We start from the raw sequence: 9,828 nt of genomic DNA on the forward strand, positions 1-9,828 counted from the left end.
GGGGCTGGTTGAGCTGCAAGGCGCGTGGCGCTTCCCGCCACAGCTTTCCCTCGGGAAATTCAACATCCCCTCTAAAGTTTTCAGTTCGTCGTTTCTGTTGACGTTCAGCTTCGCATGCCTTTGTTGTATCAGTAGCTTCTTGACGTAATTTGAATGAGTCAAGGACCTAAGGCGCGTTCGTAGCACTTGCTCCTGTCCCGAAGAAGGCTGCTACGGCCGCGTTTGCAATGCATTCTGCTGGAAACAGCGCATCGGCCTAGGGGCCGAGGTACTCAAGTTGCGTCATCTTACGAATCCGGAACCTACAATGTCGTACTTCCCGTTTTCCTTCTGGTAACACCGTTCTAAACTCCGTGTTCTTGCATGCTGACCTGTCTGGCCGACCGTACCGTGCCCCGGACTTTCGTGATGCTTTGCTTGCCGTTCTAGACACCAAGGACATTCTTGCTTGTGGTCAATATCAGATGAGTCACTTGTGGCTTGTAACATGCGTCAACGGTGCAGCGAAACAAAAGCTAGTAGAGCGAGGCGAACTTGCGGTCAAAGGCCTCAAGTACCTGGTCATTGATCCTGAGAGCAGGAATATCACAATGAAGATTATTTGGCTTTCCCCGCACATAGAGCAACGCCGAATTGTAGAAGCGCTGGAACCGTATGGCACGGTTCAGTCTATCACAAGAGAAATGTGGCGGTGTGATGGCATGGAGGCTTGGCAGATGACCAACAGAGACCTGTAATTCACGCTGAAGGATGGAATCTCAGTCAACTCGCTGCCGCACCTACTGGACGTCTACGGTCAACAGTCTCTCATTTTGATTCCTGGGCGTCCGCCACTCTGCTTGCGCTGCAATAGGGTAGGCCACATAAGGAGGCAGTGCAAGACTCCGCGTTGCAAGAAATGCCACCGTTACGGCCACTTGTCATCAGCGTGTGTGCAAACCTACGCAGACAAGCTTCGTTCGGGTCGTGAAGCAGAAGATGACACTGTTGCATCTCACATCATGGATGCAAGTGAGGTCGTGGATTCTTCAGGGGAAGCTGTTGCGGAGAAGCGGCGAGAAGATAGGGCTCCTGCGGTGCCCACGGAGGATGCGTCCCGTTTGGTACCGCCTGAGGTGAGGATAGGAGGGGGCGCTAACGTTGCGGTCTTGCCTGCAACATAGGCCGAGTCGCCACCTTACCTGGATCGACCACCGTCGATGGAGAATGAAGAAATGGAACTTGACATTGGTGCCAAAAAGCGACCTGCACCCCTCGATGAAGCGGAGGCTTCGGGTGGAAAACCAGAGGTCATGGAGATAAAGCAGGCGAAGAAGTTCCTTGCCAGAGCTGCTTCGGATCCTGCTCCTGCTGCTTCGGTGGTCCTATCGATGGGTTTGGCGCCGGGTGCCACATCCCCCTGCGATACAGGCCTCATAAGCTAAGAGGCGACTCTAGTTGCCGACCCTGCATCATCATCAGGGGCAGCTTTGGCTGCCTCTCCGGCTGCGGAAAGTGCAACTACTGATCGCCGTCCTGCTGCCCGGCCTCCAGATCCTGATGGAACTGTGGGTAGGCGAGGCAGAGACGCTACAGTACTGCTGTAGGGTGTCATGGTGGGAGCTCTTTCTTTTAGTTTGGAACGTTAAATGTTCGTGGCTTACGTAACAAGAGGCGTCAAGGCCAGCTTCTTCACCTAATGCGGGGTTGGAAGCTTGATATATTGGCCATTCAAGAAACAAATATTCAGTCGGATGAAGGGACTGCGGAAGCTCTAGCTCCTTTTCAATCAGAGCACGAAGTGTGCGTTAGTCACGCCAAAGGGTTATCTGCTGGGTGCATGCTCTTTCTGAACAAGCGCCTCCAATGCTGTGTGGAATTTGTATCCACTGATCGGGAGGGACGCCTTATTGTATGTGACCTAATGATCGCGGGACAGTCATGGAGGTTTCTTGTCGTTATGCACCGTCTCAACCTCATGAACGGGAAGAATTTTTCCTGTTATTACAGAGTCACCTGCGTACTGACCGCCACTTAATGGTCTTAGGGGATTTTAACTGTGTCTGTAACCCGAGTGACAGATCATGTGAGCACCAACGATCGGACTTTAGCGCTGTAACATTGGAAAACATTGCGTGTGACTTTCACCTTTGTGACATTGGAGAAAATGTCCGACTGCAAAATTGTTTTACACATTTTCAGGGAGCCTCTCACGCTAGGCTAGACCGTATTTATGTTTCTTTAAATTCTCTACCGTGTATCCATAGCTACCCTGTTCATCCGGTATTTTTAGCGACCATTGCCTTGTATCTGCTGCGCATGGTAGCCAACAGTGTCGGAGTCGTCGCCTTATTCGGGAATTGTGGAAATTTAATAATTCTTTACTATCCCATCAGACCTTTTTAAATCGGGTACCGGAAATTATGCAAAATGCAAGAAATCGCTATGATCTGCCAATGCTCGCACGGTGGGAATTATTTAAGCAAGAAGTGAAAGTCACGGCAATTGAAGAGGGTACAGTGATGGCGTTTGGAATGAAAAACAACATAAATCACTTAAATAAATTGTTGAGAGAACCTTACGAACTTGAAGGCCGATGTCCAGGTCAATATATGGATGACATTCGAAATGTCAAGGTGCAGCTACAGGCGTTTGACGTTGAGAAATACCGGGGAGCACTAGTGCGAGCGAGATCACAGCGCTTTGCTGAAGTGCAACCATGTCGCCGGTCTCTAGGTGATGAGCGCCGTCATGCTCTGTCTAAACAAATACTTGAAATTGAGTATAAAGGGAAAATTACTGATCACACTACTGTGATAATGATGGCCTTCGTCGATTATTATAGAACCGTATTCCAAGCTCCCAAAAAAGCGGTGAGCGAGGACTCCATTGACAAATTCATTAGTTTGCTGCCCAAATTAAACCAGGACGAGTGTGAATCTATTGACCAGGAGATTGGGATTCAAGAATTGGTGTCTAGCATTGAATCATTGGCGAAAGGCAAAACCCCGGGACCTGATGGTCTCACTGCAGAATTTTACCATACATGCTGTTCTCTGCTGTCTCCATTTTTACTTGAGGTTTATCGTGAGGCTTACAAGACTGGATTTCTTCCACCTACGCTGTACGAAGGCCACACTGTTCTAATCCCCAAAAGTTGTGATCCTGACAAACTGCGTGAAGTAGAAGGATATCATCCCATTTTCTTATGTAATGTAGATTATAAAGTCTTCGCTAAGATTTTGGCCAACCGTCTTCAAAATGTAATTGAGCTACTAGTTGGTGACCATCAGACATGTGGCATCCGTGGGCGATCTATTCAAACTAACATACACACAGCAATGTCTATACTGGAGTGTGTTTCGGGTACGTCAGCCCAGGTAGCCTTAGTACAACTAGATTTGGCAAAGGCATTAAATCGCGTCAGTCACCAATTCCTGTTTTGTGCTCTACAGCATGTGAACGCAGGGTCTTGGCTCACCAAGGGTATTCAAATATGTTATGCTAATGGCTCGACAGGAGTGATAGTCAACAATCGACTAACCTAACCAATCCACCTTCTTTCATCGGTTCGTCAAGGGTGCCCAGTATCACCACTCCTGTTTTGCTTATATCTGGAACCATTATGCATGCGCATAATAGAGGACATTAATGTTAGAGGGTTCACGCTATCGTCCTTCGAAGTGAAAATTTTAGCATATGCCGATGGTGTCGCCTTATTCTGTACTGAAAAGGCCAGCGTGGAGAATGCTCCTGCCATTACACAAGAATTTTGCGAGGTTTTAGGTGCGGCACTGAATTTCGAGAAAAGCTGCGGATTTCGGTTGGGAGAATGGGGAACCACACCCGATTTTTTCGCCGGGATAAATTAGAATAGAGACCTAACTTATTTAGGAGTACCCCTCTCGCAGTTTCACAATACTGACTCGCATTGGTCGGAGCAGGCGGTGAAGCTACAGCGATAAGTGAATGACTGGCGGGGACTGCAGCTGTCCATATTTTCACGGGCTCGTGCGTGTAACACGTTTCTTGTGACCCGGCTTCTTTATGTCCTACAGGTGTTTAATTGCTCACGACTCAGGATACAGGCTTTTCACCGGATTTTTGCAACCTTCATTTGGTGTTCGCGTAGTGAGCCAATGCGTCGCGATAACCTTTTTCTTCCGGTTGTGCGAGGGGGACTTAGGCTTTTGCAGCTTTTTCTCGTTTATTCTACTTTCGAGATATTCAACATCCTTCTTTGAATGCTGTACTGCAAATACATCTTGCACATTTTCTCCCTGATATTGTGGTGTCCGCTGTCTGTGGACGCAGCCCGAAGCCCGCGAGGTTTCCTCAAAGAAGTGGTTGACACGTTTCGCTTCTTACAGGCTCGGTTTAGCCTTGAGTACATATTTACTGCTTCGCGCGAGTGTATTTCTGATGCCCTGGTTTCTGGGCTTTTTCCCACACCTTTATATCGTGTTCTGTACCTACAGTGTCCGTACCAGGATGTCCTCAATAGAGTTTGTAAAATGTGTGTTCCGCCAGGCCCAGGTGTTAAAACATTTTTCTTTAAATTACATACTGGCCCGCTCTCTGCTAAAACTTGGATGAAAGACCGGGGTCTGTTTATAGCTTGGTCGCCAGACTGTCGGCTCTGTACTCGACCAGAGACAATTGATCATTGATCACTGCTTTGTAGACTGCAGAGATGCTGTCTTTTTCTGGGACATTTTACAGCGATCGCTCAGAAAAGACAAGGATATTACGCCTTCCTCTATCCGATTTTTGCCTTTCGACTATCTTGGTGAGCCGCCTTATGGCATGTTGGTGTTCATTGGTTTGTACAGTTCGTGGCGATGCCGCTTATGTGATAGGCATGCTGAGCCACCAAGATCAACTTAGTCCTCTTTCCCAGAAACTGTGGCATTTGTACATAGTGTGTATGGTTTGCTTGACCAACCACCTGACTGGTTTCCTCTTTTGAACGCTTGTGTGTGTTTGCCTGAATTTTGATGTATATGTGCTTCTCGTAACTTCAGTGTATTCTTTTGTTTTCTTGTATTGCTCGTACTGCAACGTCTGAGCGTATTCTCCCATGTAATAGGTTGATTGATCAAACTTTATTATGCGAAAGAGTGAGCCCCCTCCGGCGGGGGGGGGGGCAAGGAACCTTGTAATAAAGAAAAAAGAATTGTAGCGTAGTGGGAAGAGCACCGCGTACTTCCCGTTGCGGCCAGAGAGTCGTGGGATCGAAACCGGGCGCCACTAACTATTTCTTTTTTTTATAGTGTAGTATCGCGAAGCTGTGGGTGTAAGGAGGAGAGTTGCGCATGCGCAGTATGGGTGCCGACGCCGACGACGCCGACGTGGGACAGGCCACCGCTATAAGATGCTCCGCATCTAAAAATGGTAAAAGTATGCCCATCTTCCCGCGAGAGAACCCTGGTGTGATGCGACGCATCGGGGGGTTCAATTGGTGTTTCCATTGGGTTGATTCTCTAAATCGGGTGAAACGTGTTGTGAACGATGATTCATTCCATCACATGCGGGTTTTCTCATACGCGGGAAGATGGGCGTAATTTTACTTTTTATGAAGGGACCGTCACTTCCATCCCGTCTTCATCGGAAGAATCAAGTCAAGCATGCAGTCGTCAAGCACAGTGACGCGGAATCGAACGAGAGCGAGCGCTGACTGAACCGCCACAGCGTGATACCCGCTTTATATTCACAGCGCCTCAAGGAGAGGAGACAACGGAGGAGAGTCGCGCATGCGGACACATGCGCGACGGGAGCGGAGCGAAGCGAGCGAAGCGCGCGCACACAGCTGTTGTTTATGGTAATGAGGCGGAGTGAGAGCGTTGCGCGCACAGCTGTTGGAGAGAAGACGGGAGGAGAGTCGCGCATGCGCAGCTGGCGTGCGGACGCCGGACAACGCCGACGCAGGAGGGACAAGCCTCAGAGCAAGAGATGCGTCGCATCTAAAAAATGCAGGTGTCATGGCAAACAGTCGCCGGGATAGGCAGCAGCCCCTGGACACCAAAGGCAGTGGCGGGAGCCTTTTTGAGACACTTCAATACTTGGTGAAGTGCCCCTTGGCAGACACAACAGCCGCCACACGTCGAGTGAGTGAGTGAAAACTTTTTTATTTGGCAGCTAGAGCTTTGTGGGAGTGGAACCTTCTTACAGGAAGCCATGTGCCGTCCTTGATGCTACCGCTCTCTCAACCAGCAGGAGCTGATCGCAAAAGAGGGAGCTGGACTTTGGCTTGTCTTTTGGGGTATGCGGCTGCATCTGTGTAGACCACTGTGGGCAAAGATCGATACTTTTTGTCCAGAGCTTTGGCTTTTGCTTCTCGCCTACCCTGATGGTGAACGGGATGCATATTCTTCGGTAGAGGACGGATTATGATGTGCTTCCGCCATTTCTCCGGCATTTCCTTTGTTGAGACAGCGTCCCCCACTGGCATCAATTTTAATTGGGCAAGTACCTTCCGGCCCGTTTGGGTTTGTGCGAGGCGAGCGTTTTGGTTAGACAGGTGACCTTCAATTCGCTCATCGACTGTATTGTGTAGCCCAATGCTAAATAGCCTGTCGGTGGACAGGCTCATTCAAAGGCCCAGAGATTGTTTTGTTGCTTTCCTGATAAAGGTGTTAAGTTTGTGGGTTTCTCTCTTGTTCAGAACTGCATACGGCACTGAGTAAGTTATTCTGGAGAGGATGAAAGCCTGGACGAGACGAAGTGTGTCTTTCTCTTTCATGCCTCTGTGACGGTTGGTGATTCTTCTGATCATGTGTAGAACCTGTTCGGATGTTTTTGTAAGCGGCTGTATCATTTGGTCGTTCTTCGCGTCCGATTGTAACACAAGGCCTAGAATTTTTAGTGATCTGCAGGGTTTGATGATCTGTTTCTCAAGGGTCACCAGGATGTCATCTTCTTTTCGTTTGCTGCGGCGGCGTCGAACCACAAGAAGTTCTGACTTTTGGGGTGAGCAAGCCAATTCGCATTCCTTGGCATACTGGTTGACCGTATCGGCGGCGAGCTGCAGAGTGTCCTGCAGACCCCCTAATGAATCGGCCCCCGTCCACAGGGTTACATCGTCTGCATAGAGAGCGTGTCTATGGTTAGGAATAGTCCCCAGCCACACCGGGAAGCCCAAGAGCGCGATGTTGAACAATAGCGGAGACAGGACTGAGCCTTGAGGGGTCCCCCGACAGCCAAGAGTGATGGGGTTCGAGGTGACGTCCCCGATCTTGATTATGGCTTTTCGGTTGGACAGGAAGTCGAATGTATAGTCGTATGTCTTCTTTCGGCAGCCTGTGTTGTTCAGGTTCCGGAGGATTGCCTCGTGTGCCACGTTGTCGAAGGCTTCCTTCAGGTCAAGTGCGAGGATGGCCCGCGGGGAGTGACGAGTGGCGGGGACGAGGATCTCTTCCTTCAGTTGAATTAGCACATCCTGGGTCCCGAGGTGTCGAACTTTCCCCTCAGTCCGAAAATTGTTGAAGAGGTCTGTGAGGGTTTCAAGGGCTTGGTCGTCTATTTAGTTTGCCAGAACTTTGTAGGTGACCTGGTCTAGTCCTGGTGCGCTGCCTTTTCTGCTTTCGGCGATGGCTGCCTTAACTTCGTAGAGCTGTATATTTTTATCGAGTTCGGCGTTCGGGTTCCCAGTGTATGAAGGAGGGGTGAAGTTACGTTCCGTCTTCAGGTATTTGCGTTCCAGATCTTGCAGAAGTTGGTCCGTAGTCCCCTGGTATGCTCTGAGTTTGCGGGTCATGCTACGTTCTGATTTGCCTTTGCTCTTCCGCGGGTCGATTATGTGCCGCAGCAGCTGCCAGGTCTTCCTCGTGGATAGAGTGCCCTGGAGGCCATCACACAACGTCAGCAAATTTTCCTTGCATAGGGCTGCTGCGTACTCTGCTGCTTGCTTGTTTCTAAGCTATTTTCTTGCGGAGCTTGCGGTTGCGCCTCTGCCTTTTCCATCTTCTGGTAAGACTGTGACGGGCCTCCCAGAGGTGGTTAAGTTTCGGGTCGACACAGGGATTCTTGTATGTGGTGGCGATGACTTGGCTATGCGCCTTCACGTCTGAGACGATCTGCCGCACCCAATCCTGGTACGAGAGTTCTGTGCATTCCTCCCGAGATTCTCTAGTCTTCCGAAATCGGTCCCAGTCGGTAATGCGGGCTGTACCGATTTGGGCTTTATAATTTCTGCCTTTAACTGCAAGACGGATAATATAGTGGTCTGATCCGAGGTTAGTTTCAGTAGTCATCCACGAGACGTCGAGCGAACCTGCGAGCAACGAGAGGTCTGGGCTCGTGTCTCTTGACGTACTGGTGCCAAGTCTGGTTGGGGTCTCAGGCTCATTTAGTAGGACAAGGTGGTTTTGATTGAGTACGTTCACTATTGTCTGACCTTTCTTGGTGTTGTTCTTGTACCCCCACATCTGGTGTGGGGCATTAAAATCACCCAGTATAAGTGTGGGATGTTTCCTTTCTAACGCTAGGGCTTCCTGGACGGTTTCCTGTACTCCGGGTTGCTTGCGCAAGGGGCGGCAGTAAATGTTGAGAATAAATAGGTTCGTCCTTTTCTTGGTCGAGCATGAGTGGATCTCCACAAGCGTATGCTCACAGTCCCTTTGTGGGGTAAGATGCTGTGTCGCCGAAATGCTGCTCCGCACGAGGGTTGCTGTTGCTTTTACGGACGGGTCGGCGTCTGTTATATACCCAGGTAATCTGCTGTTTCCATTCGTTTCTTGGAGGGCTATTATATCTGGTTGTGGGTCCAAGGATAACACGTATTGTAGAAGTGCACCCGTCTTGTCTTTTATGCCGCGACAATTTCATTTCAGAATTGCCGTAGCATCGGGCCTATTGTTTCGTGGTGGCATCGTGAGATCCAGTGATATCCTTGTATTCCAGCCTTGGATCCCTTGTGTATGGGGTGGGACGTTTATTTGCGCGGGTGTTAGTGCTGTCAACTCGTTCAGCGCGTGCAAAGCCAGCTTCCAGCCATTCGATGCGAGCTACGTGGTTCTGCACTTCCTGCCCGACATTGTTGAGGCCTTGTTTGACAGCTTGTATGTGCTGTCCGAGAGCATTATATTGGGCGTCCATGCCACCGGTCAGTGATTTGGCAAAGTTGATTATAGCTGTTTGGAACCATGGAGGTTGTGTCGTTCGTTCGTCGCACTGTGTCCGGCTGGTTTCGGTGGCTGTGGGGTTGGACGCCGACCTTTATGTCTCAGTGTTTGGAGGTGGTGGGAGGCTTGTGTCCATTGACGCGTCATGCTGTTTGTCCTGTCTATTTGGCCGCTTGCGCTTTTCAATTGCGTTGGCGGATTGAGCTTGTTCGACTGCTTCTAGGCGGGCTTGGAGAGTGGCTATGAGTGTGTGCTGTTCTGCAATCTGTGCGCGTTGCTGCTCGAGTTGCGATCGAAGTTGTGCGCATTCCTGGCACCCTGTGTGAGAGGCTTTGTTTGGTCGAGACGGAATGATTCTGGGGAAGGTAGAGAAGTAGGAGACGCTACATCTGCCCAGCCCCCCTGTTTGTTCGTCGCGCTCGGGCCGGATGCCCTGCTCCTTGACGTGGATCTGGACTGGGAGCCCGAGCTGCTGCCACGCCTCCTCCTTTCCGGGGTGGTAGACCGGTCGCGTGGCCGTCCCCGCTGCTCGTGCAGGTCCTTCCTAGAAGCCCGCTCCTCCGCTCGACGTTTCTCCAACTCCCTCTTCCGAAGCAGGTAGGGCTCCTTGAACCGCTTGAGGCAACCCTTGGCGGCTGGGAGGTGGGAGCCGCCGCACAGGTTCCACTTGGACTCGCAGGTGTGACCCAGCTGGGGATCCCGGAGGCCGCACTGGTGGCAGACGTTC

At 50.4% G+C, this 9,828-nt stretch overlaps 1 pseudogene; it reads left to right on the plus strand.

Moving 5' to 3' along the window:
- Positions 1 to 464: 464 nt before the first annotated feature.
- On the plus strand, positions 465 to 1,424 carry LOC144180107 (uncharacterized; annotated as a pseudogene).
- The last annotated feature ends 8,404 nt before the right edge of the window (positions 1,425 to 9,828 follow it).

The sequence above is a fragment of the Haemaphysalis longicornis genome, unplaced genomic scaffold (assembly GCF_048455015.1).
Source record: "Haemaphysalis longicornis isolate Haplotype H1 unplaced genomic scaffold, Haemaphysalis longicornis Haplotype H1 scaffold_4, whole genome shotgun sequence".
Classification (NCBI taxonomy): domain Eukaryota; kingdom Metazoa; phylum Arthropoda; class Arachnida; order Ixodida; family Ixodidae; genus Haemaphysalis; species Haemaphysalis longicornis.